Source organism: Heteronotia binoei, chromosome 21, assembly GCF_032191835.1.
Source record: "Heteronotia binoei isolate CCM8104 ecotype False Entrance Well chromosome 21, APGP_CSIRO_Hbin_v1, whole genome shotgun sequence".
NCBI lineage: Eukaryota > Metazoa > Chordata > Lepidosauria > Squamata > Gekkonidae > Heteronotia > Heteronotia binoei.
Window position 1 is genome coordinate 165,190,149 of NC_083243.1, and position 16,039 is coordinate 165,206,187.

Below are 16,039 nucleotides of genomic sequence, written 5' to 3' on the forward strand. Positions count from 1 at the left end.
AAATTTTCCGTCTATCACGCTTATTAAAACACAGACATATTTTTTAAAAAAGTTAAGGCTACTAAAGCGGACACGGAACTCCCTAAATCCAGACGCAACAAGGCGTGAGTAATCTAAATTGCTGCTTCAATTGGTTTTAATTAGCTGCCCTTACCGAGGAGGCCAATCGTAGCAGACTTCAGCGGAATAGATCCGTCCTTTGCACGCTACAACTGCTTCCCCCCTCGCTGTAAAAGAGAAGCACCCACAGGGCTTGCAGACAGAAGCAAGGCCCGGAGGAACTGGAGCTCGGAGTACTTCCTTTCCTAGTGCTTCTACGGGGCAATTCAGGAAAGCCCTGTCCAGTGCGGCAACTCTTTTCAAACCCCTCCCCGCCCACTCGTAGCAGCCATTAGGGACGGGTGCAGAAAGAAAGGGAAGAAAAGAAACCCATAGATGTGACCAGGGGAGCCTTGCCTTGTTTTGCCGGGCTCTAGACAGCTCGCTGTTGTTTGGAGGAGGGGCTGCCTCCTTGAGCCGCACGAAGTAATCTCTGAAGTCTTTTTTGGAGTTAGTGTAATTCCCAAGATTGGCGCTGGGGGTTCTCCAGTACCTGATTTTCAGCATAAATCTGTAAAGGATTATTCTTTTTTTTTCATTTGGTTGCCAGCAAACCGTATTGAATTCACTGGGACTTAATTTTGAGTACATATAACTTTTACGGTAGATGTTTTCCTTTTCAGCCGAAGTTTAGCCTGCTAAATTGACTTTCGTCGCCAGATGTCATCCCTTCCTTGCAAAATGGAACACGAACTCCCCCCGCCCCACCCCGCAGGCTGTTTTCCTGTTAAACTTTTTTGTTGTCATAAGATTTACTGCTACACGCCATTGCTTAGAAAACTAGAAAAGGGATGGGAGAAAGTATAATGAACTCTGCCAGCAGGTAAATATGTTACTAGAATCAGCGATTTTAGCTTGAAGCAGAAAGAGAGAAGAGAGGAGAATTAGATTTCTACCCTGCTCTTCACTTGGAGTCTCAGAGCCTCTTGCAATCTCCTTTTCTTCTTCCCACAAGACACCCTGTGAGGCAGATGGGGCTGAGAGAACTGTAACTGACCTAAGGTCACACCAGCAGCTGCTTGTGAAGGAGTAGGGAATCAAACCTGGTTCTCTCATGTTAGTATCCACACACTTAACCACTACACCAAACTGAGGGAGAGGAGAGGGAAAGAAAAGCCAGATCTACACAGATCCTCATGGATAATCTAGTTTTTAAAGGAGAACTCCCCTAAATTCGGTATCAAATCACATGTTAAAGCCAGGACAACGGATCATGTCTTAGACTGTAGGCAGCATCACAAAAATCACACATCCACTGCTTCATGGCACCACCACAAGGTTCCAAAGCATGGATTTGCAGGATTTTTACATTTGGTCACTCAAAATGTCTATGGCCACAGATAGTACCACAAAAGCATAGATCCATTGCTTAATGGCACCACCATGATGCAAAAAAATAGAAGCATAAAAGAGCTGGAAGGGAATTCAATGGTCGTTTAGTCCAACCTTCTGTATAGTGCAGGCAATTCACAGCTCCCCCCTATTCCTCTTGTGACCCCTGCTGAATGCCCAGAGGACGGCAAAAAATCTCCAGGATCCCTGGGCCAACCTGGCTTGGAAGAAAATTCCTTCCTAACCCCAAGTAGTTATTGGCATTACCCTGGGCATGTAAGAAAGGGCCACAAGGGCCAAACGCTGGTTTATCCCTTCCTGCCCTCCTCATTATTTGCCTAAATTCACAGTGAATTTGACAGCATTGCTGTCAAATGGCCATCTACCCTCTGCTTAAAAACATCCAGAGAAGGAGAGCCCACCACCTCCCGAGGAAGCCTGTTTCACTGAGGAACCTCTCTGTCAGGAAGTTCTTCCTAATGATTTACTTAAGTTAAAACTCTGGATTTAGTTTCCAGCTGTTTGTTCTAGTCTGACCCTTTGGGGCAGCAGAAAGTTGAAATTAAAAAGTAGCAGCATAACTTCTGGAGCCCTCAATCAGAGCTTTGTGAAGACTCATCTCCTCATGTTACCCAGCCCTTCTCTCTGTAAATGCCAAAGAACAAGTTGGTAAGTTCTGCTACGTCTTAAACTCTACATATGCTACATCTTAAAGTGCATCTTAAATTCTGACATATATATATATAAGCCTTAAGGTATAGGGAAAGGAAATTGAAATCATTCTGCCTTGTTGTAATGGCGATATCCATTTACTTCTGAATCAGCCTGGTTTCAAGTGGAAAGCACTAAACACTGGATCCATCCTAAATATGCCTCAGGCCCTCCAGAAGCTGTGGTTCTAGCTCAGATTTTTGTGGGGGTAATATTCTCCCTTTAAAATGGCCATCTTTGCATGAAACGTTCTCTTGATTTTGCTGGAAGGTCAGATGCTGAAGCTCAAATATTTTGGCCACCAAATGAGAAGGGAGCACTCACTGGAGAAGACCCTGATGCTGGGAAAGACAGAAGGCAAAAGAAGAAGGGGATGGCAAAAGATGAGATAGCCAGACAGTGTTACTGATGTAACTAACACAAATTTGAGTAGACTTTGGAGGATGGTAGAAGACAGGAGGGCCTGGCGTGACTTGGTCCATGGGGTCACAGGGAGTCGGACTCAACAAACAACAACAACAAAACAACAACAAAAATGGGGATCCAGTTTGCTGCTCAGCACGTGCAATCTTTGAGATATAAACCAAAAGGCTATATTCCTGCATTTCTTCTATCTCTTTGGGTGAAAAGTTCTCAGGCAGAGGCAATGCCAGAATTTCTTTGGAAGAAAGATATTTTCTGGTCTACAGAAGATGAAGCAGTTAAATCTCAAATGATAAAATGGACAATAAACTTTAACAAAGAAATACAAATGGAATCTTGGGAGTATTTATGGAAGAACTCTATGAAGATATCGACATGTTATAACATTAAAGAAAACTGTTTCAAAATGCTGTACAGATGGTACATGACACCTAAGAAACTGGCAAAAATGAACAATCAGGTGTCAGATAGATGTTGGAAATGTAAAAAACATGAAGGCTCTTTCTACCATATGTGGTGGACTTGTGAAAAGGCAAAACAATTTTGGCAAATGATTCAAAAAGGAATGTCAGAAATTTTAGGTTATGACATTATGAGGTCTCCAGACTCCTTTTTGTTGGGATTACAAATGGAAAGTTTTCCGAAACAAGGTAGAACGTTGGTGTGGTATCTGCTTTCAGCTGCAAGGACATTGTATGCGCAGCTATGGAAGCAAGATAAAATACCAGGAAAATGGGATTGGATTTTAAAAGTTATGTCATGGAGTGAAATGGACAAACTTACAAGAATAGAGTTAACTTTTCTTAAGAGTTAACTTATAGAGTTAACTTTTCTTAATCTTTGTTTTTATTTCTTCCATATGGTTATAAGGTTTTAAAATGGAGATTCTTGATTTGTTAAGTTACCTTGTTTTTTTTAATTTTAAGTAAACACCGGCGGGGGTCAAGAAAAGGGGAGGGAGGAAAAGCGATGTATTGTTTGTATTCTGTATTATTTTTAATTTTTCTTAAAGATTACTATAACAATATATTGCAAATTAATAAAATTGTTTTAAACACAAAGAAAGAGAGATATTTTCTCAGGTACCTTCGTGTAACTGTTTTCCATACTGAGGTGTAGGCTATAGAAACACCCTGAGCTCAAAGAGTCGGACTCAACTGTGCAACTGAACAACAAGAAATATTCTCTCTTGTTTGGTGTAGTGGTTAAGCGTGTGGACTCTTATCTGGGAGAACAGGGTTTGATTCCCCACTCCTCCACTTGCACCTGCTGGCATGGCCTTGGGTCAGCCATAGCTCTGGCAGAGGTTGTCCTTGAAAGGGCAGCTTTTGTCAGAGCTCTCTCAGCCCCACCCACCTCACAGGGTGTCTGTTGTGGGGGAGGAAGGTAAAGGAGATTGTGAGCCGCTCTGAGACTCTTGAGTGGAGGGCAGAATATAAATCCAATGTCTTTTTCTTCTTCCCATTGCTTGTGCTGAGAGAGGTGTAAGTATGTTATCTAATGCTCCCACTGAAATAAACTGGACTTAAAAGTACTTTACACTTTTTGACTTATGCCCTTGGTGAATGTTCAGGATCAGAGAGCACACCATTCCTTTATTTATTTTTTGTTTAAAATCCTTTTATTTCTAATTCTATAATTAAAATTTAGATTACTTTTGTGATTACCTTCATTTTTTAAAATTTAGACTACAACAAAATTATTTTTTGGTAAAACATATATTTATATTGAGAAAAGGTAGTTTCAAGGACATTTAATGAAAAAATCTAACCAATAATTCACTAGTTACCTTTCTGACTGTCTTCTGCAGGTTGTGAAGTGGCTCTTTTACAGGAGCTTGTTGTGTGAAATGTGCCCAAGCTGTCAGTAAATACAAGACACTGAAATAAGATTATACTTCAGGCAAGCCCTGCTTTAAATGTTATCTGGAGAAAGAGACAGAAGCAATGCTTCCTCTAAGCTGTGGGGTCTTGTGAGCAAAAATTCTACTTTGTGAGCTACTGGCATTAAAGTTGTCAGCTACTGCATGAATTAATTTGCTCCAGGGCCATTTTTCCTGAGCTAAGACAAAAATGTGTGAGCCAGAGGCTAAACAACTGTGAGCTACCTAGCTCACATTGGTTAGAAGCTACACATCAGATATCTGTAGGTAGCTCAAGTGTTCTCAGTTTCCCACAGTGACGTTTCTTGATCTCGACCAGTGTCTTGGGAGTGTGAACCCTATGATGCCATGCCTTGATTCCTATGGGTTAATTATCAACTGAGGAAAGAGGCTCCTGAATCAGAGTTAGCAGATACTAATGTGTGAGTGGTTATAGAGGGATCCTCTCTCAGGCAACCCACACATTCTCTGGTGAGTTCATATGCTCATTTATGGGGAAAGCTCTGGTTAGACCTCACCTAGAGTATTGTGTTCAGTTTTGGGCACCACAATTTTAGACAAGCTGGAACATTTCCAGAGAAAGCCAGCAAAGATGATGAGGGGTCTGAAGACCAAGTCCTATAAGGAAAGGTTGAAGGAGCTCGGCATGTTTAGCCTGAAGAGGAGACCACTGAGAGGTGATAACCATCGTATCTGAAGGGCTGTCATACAGAGGGTGGTACAGAGTTGTTTCCTGATGCCTCAGAAGGTTGGACCAGAACCAACAGGTTGAAATTAAATCAAAAGAGTTTTCAGCTAAACATTAGGAAGAACTTCATGACAGAGCAGTTCCTCAGTGGAACATGCTTCCTCAGGAGGTATTGGACTCTCTTTCTTTGAAAGTTCTTAAGCAGAGCCTAGATGGCCATCTGACAGCAATGCTAATTCTATGAGCTTAGGCAGATCATGAGAAAGAGGGCAGGAAGGGTTGCATCAGTGCTTAGTTCTCATGGCCCTTTCTTACATACCCAGGGAAATGCTGATTGCCACTTTGGGATCAGGATGCAATTTTTCTCCAGGCCAGTTTTGCCAGGGATCCTGGAGTTTTTTTGTCATCTTCTAAGCATGGAACAGGGGTCACTGCATGTGTGTAGGGGGGTATTTGTGAATTCTCTGCATTGTGCAGGGGGTTTGACTAGATGACCCTGGAGATCCCTTCCAGCTCTATTATTCTGTGGTTTTAAGGCAGAGGGCACGGTTAGGCAAATCAGCCAAATGGCTAGAGGCTGGATTAGAATGTATAAAGTCTGCATTGGAAAGTCTTCAATCAGGTTTGCAATAGTTCTGGAAAAGTTAAAACATACCTAGAGAATTATCAAGTAACAAAGATCATCTCCTGGTCAAGGTTTCCCTAAGTAAACAGAGGTCGTTTTCGCACTTAGCGTTTGCTCCCCTTATTCCACGGCGCAATTATGTCCGGCTCATTTTCCTCGTTTTCGCACATGGACTCATTTGCGGAGTCGCTTTCCATGAAGCCCCGGCTCAAATCGTTTTCCCACTGGCATCGACTTGAGTTCGATGCCCTGTCAATCATTTTTTTTTTAAGCGCAAGTCTGGTTGCGTAAGGACGTAATAACGTAACATCGAGCAGTCCCTCCCCTTCTTTTCGTGGACAAACCGCATCACGTGTGCTGCTGCTGCTTATGGATTGGCTGCAGCTGTAGTATCCTCCACAGCCCTTTATGTATTAACAGAAGCATTCACAGTGGAGAATCCTAGCACTAGATTCCCCCCCCAAATTCTGAAGTTGCAAAATATCGCAATAACGAAGAGAGAGAAATAGAGGGGTTTGTGTGTGTGTGTGTGTGTGGCAGCTTCTTCCTTTCCCAGCCTCGCTCCCTCCCGGGTGGCGAAGCTGGGATTTCCTCCGCGCTCTTTCCCCTCCCCGGCTGGCGCTTGCAACGGGGACCTGATTCCTGCTGCCAGAGCTCCCCCCCCGCCCCATTCTCTCCTTCCCCTTCTGTGGCGCGTGTGAAGAGCGAGCTCGCGTCTATTTTCTAACCGAGCGGAATGTAGCCAGGGAGAAGAATTCAGGACTCCAACTTCCCATTTTATACATGGCGATTTTGTGCAGGTCCAGAAATCCTGGTGGCACAGCTGAGGGAGGCATTGCCTTTTTAAAACACACACACATGAACGCTTTGGCCCGCGCCGGCACTAGATTTCCCCCCCCCAACAATGTATAATGTAGTTGCGAGATAACGCAACAGCGAAATAACGCAACTAAAGTCCATAATAATAATAAAAAATTCTAACGAAACCAATTGAAGTGGCAATTGAGGCTATTCCAGGAGGGGTTTTTTTTTTCCTATTTGTTAATTTCGAAATATCGCTATTACGCAAGAAAGATGAAGTTTAAAAAAAAATGGCCCTGCGGGCACTTTTGGGAAGCGCCGCGAACGGCTGATGATTGGCCAAGGGGGTGGATGGGGTGGGAGGACGGAAAGGGAGAGGGTGACGCCCACAAAGCAGTCGATCCGGCGTGGATGGATTTCCCACAGGAAACTCCGCAGAGTGGATCCGGAGGTTTTCAAAAACTCTGGAAGGAGGTGGATCTAGATACTCCGGCGTGAAACCCCTGCAGCACCGGAGCAAGACGCAGCGCCGGAGCAACAGGTGCGAAAACCAGGAAAAGATCCGGAGGTAAATGGGGTGCTATGCCGGAGTAAACGCTAGTGCGAAAACGGCCAGAGAGATTAATCGATGCTTTGAAAGAAGGGCTTCCAGGGTTAGGTTTAAACAATACAAGGACAGATTCTGTTGCTTTGGCTTTAAATTGCCTTAACAAGTCATGACTCCACTCTGAGTCAAAGATGGACATAGGAGAGGAGGAAACTCTGAGCTCTAGATTCCTATTAAGTTCTGCTAAGGATGAGCTGTCAAGGGAGACCTGTGTACCCCAACAAGTCCAGGGAGGATGTCTGATGGAGCAAGACATAACCCTCCTAGACATGAAATTCAAAGTATGGAGCCTTCAACCAGCCCCAACCCCCAAAGATCTGCATTCACCCAGCTCTACTAATCAGGGATATCAAACAGCCTAGGTCAGTATACCGGGAATACCACCACTACCTTAAACCTTCACATGTTCCTTGGCCTCAGATTCAGGGAAGGAGAAGCAAATCTTTTCCGTCTGCCTTGTTAAGGAGGATCAGGAACAAAGACTTTTCAATTTCCGGGGGGGGGGGGGGCTGGGGCCCAGCCAGAGGCATTTGATCCAGTGACATCACAGGGAGAAGCCAGTGACATCACAGGGAGGGGCCGCCATTATCACTACCTATGAATTTATAGAGAAGCTCTCTCCCCATACTGATTAGCAAACACTAGAAATAAACCACTGCGTTTTTATGTTTCAAATAAATGCTTAAGCAATTTATTTCATAATGATGCAATTATATTATTATCATCACAAACCAAAATTCATTAAATGTCCATAGAAAAATCAAAAAGTTATTTCATACCACTCTTGTAAGGTAGTACTTTCAAAATCAGAATGTTATTTCACATCACTCTTTTAAGGTAGTACTTTACAGTCCACTGTCTCAGTTCTCCTTTGCTTGAAAGACGTAGACGGTACCACGCTTGTATATGATTCCTCCTATGGGTAGCAGACCGAAGTCTGACAGGTGCGGCAGCTACACAGGTCTTAGGTTCAGTTCTGTGTTTCATTCACCTTCCACTGGCCGCTTTCTTTTAGGTTTGGAATCCGTGCTAAACGCAATTGCTCACACATTACAATACAATGTTACTTTGCAGCTTGCACGAATTGGGGGGGGGGGAGGGCAAAGCAGTTTGAATCATTCTGCTCTCCCCCTATGTGATCTGAACAACAACCCTGAGAGGCAGGTTAGACTGGAAGTCTATGCCTGGTCCAAAATCACCCAGACAGCTGCCTTTCCCCTTCCCTCTACACAGGAAAATTACAGTCTTTCTTCACAGTGTGTGTGTGTGGGGGGGGGGGGAACCAACGCAGTTTACATCATTCTGCTCTCCCCCCCCCGCATGAGATCTGAACAACAACCCTGTGAGGCAGGTTAGGCTGGAAGTCTGTGACTGGTCTGAAATCCCTCAATCAGCTTCCACAGCAAGGACCTGGGTTCAGTAGACCCCACTCTGAAGCCCTAATGCCTATGCCCTTCTCAAATTCCACCACAGAATCTCCAGGAATTTTCCCATCAACTTGGAAAAGTACCAGCTCCGCTTGAGGTGAGGGAGGGGGAGGGAATGCCTTCACTTGGGTCTGGGAAAAGCTGTTTTGATCTGAGCAGTCAAGTGGGTGGGGAAAGAACTTTGATAAGGCAACAGAAGTGGAGTCCACTTATCAGTAGGGACAGATCTACGAAGAAATGGTGCTTTTTTTATCCTTTCATCTGGCCTGTCTCAGCTTTTCCCAGAGACAAAGATCATTCAGAAATACAACTGCTATCCAAATAGATGGCAGAGATCAGCTCCCCTTGAGGTGGGGGCGGGGAGGGAATGCCTTCACTTGGGAAGGGAGATGTTTATGGTAGTTCAATTACCATTTGTGAGAGATGCGAAAGAGTCTCTGATGACTGACTTCCTTCTTGGCAGTCAAAAAAACCACAGAGGGGATAGCTGCTTTACCGTTTCATATGCCTTTGAAGGAGATAATTTCAAAGGAGTATTGCCGGCAGGGGGCTTAGCCACCAGAGAAAAAATTCGGGGGAGGCTTGAGCCCCAGAGGCCCCCCCCACACACTTTGCGCCTATGGGAGGATTCCTGAGAATATTTATTTCCTGAGCTAAATTTAGCCCAAAAGTGCTTAACTTTGTTCATTTGTTCCATGTATGCTTGAAACAGGAAAACCACCAAGTTTTATTTCCACAAATCAACAGACAATCTCAAAATATTCTAATCAGGTGCTGACACATTTTGAATCCTTATTTCCTTTTGTGTGTGTATATAAAAATTAGTCTGATGCTAAAATAAAAAGAAAACTATTTTGGCCATTCCATTAAGTTTTTTTCTCCTTTCAGTGCAAAAGTTTGGACTGTAAAAATATTCATTTTAAAGGAATTTGTTGTGAAGAAATTTCCCAACTTCTCAGTAAAAGTCAGAAACTGAAAGTTGAATCTGTCAGGTGAAAAACTGGAAGATGCAGGGATTAAACTACAATTGTGCAAGGAGCTAAATCATCCAGACTGTGAATTACAAAATCTGCACAGTAGGTCTCCAATGCTTCCTTAATAATGTCACGCTTTCTTTACTGCTTAACTTATACTTTGCTTTTCATGCTTTTACAGTGGCTGCTCAAAATAAGGAACTAATTAAGTATTTCGTTTCGATGCTCAAAATAAGAAACTCCAATCAATTGCTTTGTTTTGTAAAAACAGTCATCTGGATTTAAAAAAATAAATTGGTGTAAAGTTTTATTTAATCCTAAACAGACAAGTCCCAAAGATTGCTTATTTGAACTATTTCAGTTTTCAGAGCTCCAAAACAATCACCTTTACAACAGAGCAATTTTTTTTTAAAGCACACCATTTTCAGTTCCCTCTGCACTGTCATACCTGGTTGAGGCTGGACAGAGACCACAACACATCAGGAAGCTTTCTGCTGCACCAGCAGCTTACACAATCATCCTCTCTATACAAGTTATAAAGTTTAAAGTCCATATCATCTGATCAAGGGTATAAATATACTTTATTTGAGCTGTAGCACACACAAACTCTCAGCCAGGAGGACATCTGTTTTGGAATCTGGTCTGAACTAACCCCACCTTCCTCAGAAGCATGCCCAGTCTGCCTGTTCAGAAAAGAATATCTGCCACTTGGCCACTAGGTAGCAACTGACAATTATGTATTGTAAAAGAAATGATCTAAAAGTCTCTCAGCCCAGCAGACAGATACCTCTGGGATCTTCCATGCAGGACAACAGAGATAACAAATCTTCTTCATTGGTGAAAAAAATGCTAAACAAACCTCAAGAATTAAAGCTTCCTCAAAGGACAGCAAAATATCATTTTTGACTTCCCATTGCATTCCCTGACTCCCCAAGCATCAGGAAATTCAGGACAGCATTTGACACGAGCCATTTTCCTCATGCGAATGGAATCTATTCATGACAAGATGGAAGTGCTACTGGTGAATGGAAAGTCTGATCCAGGATTAAGGATTTAAGATATCACCTGTTTGGAGGGGATTGTATACCCCTGAAGGAATGAGTCCATAATTTGGGGGTGCTCTTTGACCCAGGTCTACTGCTGAATTAACAAGTGGCAGCCCCTTGACCCAGGTCTACTGCCAGATAAACAGGCGGCAGCTATGGCCAAGATTAGGCCCGGGAGAGGGTCTTTTACCAGATTTAATTAAACAAAATAGGAGTCAATTGCACCTTTAAGACCAACTTAGTTTTATTCAGAACATAAGCTTTCATGTGCATGCATATGAGCATATTGACTGGAGTGAGTTTAGGGTTGCCAGATCCAGGTTGGGAAATACCTGGAGATTTTGTGGATGGAGCCTGAGAAGAGTGGGGTTTGAGGATGGAAAGAACCTCAATTCTATAGAGTCTGCCTTTCAGGTAGTCATTTTCTCTAGAGGACCTGATCTTGATCACCTGGAGGTCAGTTGTAATCTGAGAAGGATCTCCAGCTATCCCCTGGAGGTTGACAACCCTATATGGATTGTAGGGGTCACATCACTCGAGTCTTGGACCATGTATTATGGCTGGTGTTGGCCTTTAAAGCCCTACAAGGCTCAGAACCAGCATATCTGAAGCACTGCCTACTCTCTCTTTTTTTTTTTTTTTTGAGGGGAATTTTACTTTTATTCAAGAAAAGAAAACATAACATCCACGAAAGAAAAAGAACATATAACTTAGTCTATGACTAAGCCACAAACCAATACATACATCATCCTCCCTTTACCACACAACCACAACACATACCCAGCCACACACACTACTCTCTTATGAGCCTCCCTGACCACTGAGGTCATCTTCAGAGGCCCTGCTTCAGGTGCCTCTAGGAATACCAATCCTCAGGTGGGGACAGGGGGTCCTCTAGTTTTAAGGGCTTTCCCCAACACCAGCTGTTTGGCTGCGGGGGGGGGGGGAGCCCTGCCTCCAACAGTTCTCCATGTTTCCATGGCACCGTGTGAGCCCCAGACATGAAACTGCAGTTTGCAGGGCAAGCTCTCCCAGTGCTTGCTCTTTCCAAGCAGGGTCTGTCAAACACAAAAAACTGCTGACACCTGATGTTTCAATTTGCCTTAGATATCCTGGTTATAATCCAGTAAATGCTTAACTATGAGTGTTGTCATTTGACATTTGAAAGGCATTAGCACATTCAACATTAGACCAAACATTGAAAGACAAAAAATGATTATCAGACAAGGCCAGTTTCTTGACACCCCCACATGGTCCCATGGGTACCATGATGCCCACAAAGTGTTTTTAGAAAGTGGGAGGTTGCTAGGAGGGGCTTTTGTCCTGCAAGATTTCTGATTGGCCATGGGAGATTTGATTGACTATTCAGATTTTTTAAAATGTTGTGCTACTACAACAACAACCACCTTTATTGGCATAACAGCATAATCAGCAAGGGAGAAAACATATACCTATTACCCCAACATTTGAAATATTCCTCTTCTATTAGAAGCACAGCACAGATATTTTGCCACAGTCTCAATAATTTCAGGGTTATGAGAGGACAATAGGAAAAGAGTCTTACCATCATCAGATTGTCCTTCATGATTTCGAAGAAGAGGATCTAAGTAAATGGCACGAATATCACAGTAAAATGTACAATGCAGGAGAACGTGTCCAGTACTTTCTATATCCCTTGAACCACAACCGCAAAACCTGCTGGAATATGAAATTTTCTTAGACCTCCCATACACCACAGCAGAAGGCAAAGCAAGTCTCTCAGCCCAGAAAGCAAAGCAAGCTGACATGAAGGCTCTATGAAGGTTAGGAGAAGTCAAACAAGAAAGATATGTTGCCAAGGTTCCACTAGAGGCTTTGCGGATATATGGATCACTAATATAGAAAAGGTACATTGCTATTGCCCCTACAGGAGGAATCCCTAATCTCAGAGGAGAACATCTACCGGAGGCACAGCTACGTAGTTCTTGCAACTCAATATCCAGGAGTCTTTGTTTAAGTAAAACAAAAGCAGCTTTTTCTACTACAGCACAAGAATTTTCACTGTGTGACTGAAGGCAAACTGTGGCAGCCATTTTGTGACTGGATCTACCTTATGTGGCAGACATTTTATGGCAGTCAGTTTTGTGGCGGTGCCCACCATGCTCTGTCAGAATTCCAAAGATGCCACAGGCTCAGAAATGTTGGTGACCCCTGTATTGAAAACTAATTCCCCCTTCCTTGGGCCCAGTTTGGGTAGCAATTTTATGTTGGAGAATGCCGACAGTAGGCTTCCCAATCCCCAGGTCCCAGCGGGGGATTCCCTGATTTTACAGGCTTTCCCCCTCCCCCAGCCAGCTGGTCGGCGGGGGAAGCCCCACCCCCACAGCCATTATGCACCTCCATGAACAATTCCCATAAGGAATGATGGGGAATTGATCCACAGGTATCAGGGGCTCTGGGGGGGGGCTGTTTTTTGAGGTAGAGGTGCCAAATTTTCAGTATAGCATCTAGTGCCTCTTCCCAAAATGCCCCCCAAGTTTCAAAAGTATTGGACCAGGGGGTCCAATTCTACGAGCCCCCAAAGAAGGGGCCCCTATCCTTCATTATTTTCTATGGAAGGAAGGCATTTTAAAAGGTGTGCTGTCCCTTTAAATAGGATGGCCAGAACTCCCTTGGAGTTTAATTCTGCTTGTCACACCCGTGCTCCTGGCTCTGCCCCAATGTCTCCTGGCTCCACCCCCAAAGTCTCCTGGCCCCACCCCCAAAGTCCCCAGATATTTCTTGAATTGGACTTGGCAACCCTAGCCGACAGTCATGTATTTTTAAGTCTCATGTATTTGGCTAACATACATATTGGGAAGGCACATACGTAGGGGATTGATTCCAGAGTAAAATTCCTGAATTTGTGTTAGGTGTGCATGTGTCTGTGATGGAGTGAGTGAGTCCCATGCAAATCAAACCAAGGAAGCTTTCACTTCTGACTTCTCTCCTTCCCCCTCTATTCCTTGTTGCATGCTGCCCTAATCAATTTGTCACTCAGCTAATTTCTCCCTGTCCTTGGGTCCAGTTTGGGTAGCACTTGGTGGTTCACCATCCAAGTACCGATCTTGTCTAATTTCTAAGATCTGATCCACATCCTGAGGGGAGATTACATAACCCAAAAAGGGTACAATTACAGCAGTGTAGAGTAGGTACTACCACTCTAGTTCACAAACAGCACTTGAAGTGGTTCTGGCAAATCTGTGCCTGGCTGGTATCACCTCATATTGCATACTGGGCTCACATGAAATAATGTCCTTCCATACAGTAAAAAGAATCCCATATATAGAAAACTTATAGTTAAGAAAGTTAGACCAGATCTCTTTTTTTTTTTTGATGTGTTGTTTATTGACTGCAGTGTGAAGTAGAAATATGTGAAACTCATTTGTCACTTTTTCTGACATTTGGGAGAATTCATTTCACTTTCATAATATGGCATTTTCCTTACTCTACTTTATCGACTTTGTACCAGGGACCTGCTTGTTAAGCACTTCCTTGTGTTTGTGCTACATCACTGATATCTTGGTGAGGGAAGTAAAGTGAATCGGGAGGACTGTTTGTAGTTCATAGACTCTGCTGCACAGCGTGAGAAAAAAGTTGCACAAGAACAAGGGACCCTGGAATCGCTACAAGGTAAGTCTCTGGCAAGAAAAACATAATAGACCGAAGGAATGTCATATCAGATGAATTTCTGATCTTCTGTTTGGTCTTTCAAGGGAGCTTCCATTGCTGAACACTGAGTTCCTGTTGGCTGAGCCACCCACCCTTGCTTACTACTCTGGGTGCTAGCTTTCTGTCCTATACTCATTCAGAATTGATTTAAACATGACATTTGCAAGCCAAAAGTAGTCTATAGTAGGACTTTACACTCATATAGTGCCTCATTACAACTGGGTTGCTACCTGTGCAACCTTCCAACACATGCTGTATAGCTGCACTGTAGCCTCCTAGTTTAAATGAGATGTTGTACAAGTGAAAAGTCTAATATCAGTTCATTCTAAGTGAGTTTGTTGGTCTTTATGGAGCCACAAGATACCTAGCTATTCTGATGTCAACAGATGAATATGATTACCCCCTCCGGGACATTAAGATGTGTTACAAAATACCTTTAAAAGAACTTGTAACAGACCACTTCCTGTCTCTGCCTCTCTGTTTTCTTACTCTGTCAGGATTGTGCATTACGTATCGTGGTGTACATGTTTGAAAAGCAACTACAAGAATAACATTTTTCGAATTATTAGAATGACTCCTGAAATGACAAGTAAGTAGACAAGGATATATTATGACTGGTGTGGGAAATAAAGTTTGTGCTACCCCTTCTGAATGAGTGAACAGACAGTTTCTCTATTTTACACTTAAAAAGAAGATAGTGGTTTTATCTCATGTAGGGCCAGCACTTGCACACCTTTGTAAAACATGCAATTGTTCATATACTCAGTCCCCTAAGTCCAAAAACAATAAAACTTAGGGATGTCTCCAAATTTTACTGTTCCTTGACTTGGGATATAAACTTTGGCAATTCATTGATAACACTGAGCATTTGCCAGATGTAAAAATAATTGCAGCAACAGGACTTTGAAATATTTGCCTGATCTGTTATACAGGATAGTTTGGCCATTTGTCAGAAAACCAGTTCCTATTAGTCAGCTCACCCATAAGAGGCCGGGACCTGTTATCATGGTTACCATGAGGTCATATTTATTATTATATTCTGCATGGACTGAAGAAAATTGGATTGTTCTGTTTTGTGATTCTAGTGGAAAGGAATACATGGACTAACCTCCTGGTTTTGATTGTGATTTAAATGCTTTTGGATTAATTTCTGGGGATTGAGTTTTGATTTCATGAAGAGGTTTCCGTTTGTTCATAACATAGTTTTTATGTAATGTTTGTGACTTTTCTTATAGTATATGAATTATGAAATAGTTATTTAGCACACAACAAGTTTGGTTGTATTAAGCTTTATTATATAAGGTTTCAGACCATTTTTTAACCTTTATTTACTGTGTATCTCACCAGTTGTTTTTTGTGTCAGTGTGAGGCAAGCATTGCAACTGCAGGAATTCTTTTCCGGTCTGGGTTTTTATCTGAGTTGGAGAGGAATTCTTGCCTCACACCCATACAGCTAACTCCTTCAGCTGCTGCTCTGGTGTCTGGCTGGCTTTCTCAAGCTACCCCACTCTATCACCAATGATAGAGGCAATGGGTAGCTTTCTCTTTCTCTGTCCATTTCTATCCTTGATGTCCAGAGTACCAGGATATGTATTTTCCTTATGATATTTACTTTCCTTATATTTCTAGTGTCTTAGGAAAATATGTCCTAGTTCTTCTGATGTTTGGAGCAGAAATGCAGCCGCATTTCATGCTTCAGGGAGAGGAAGGAGAAATATAAAGAAAAGAGAGTTG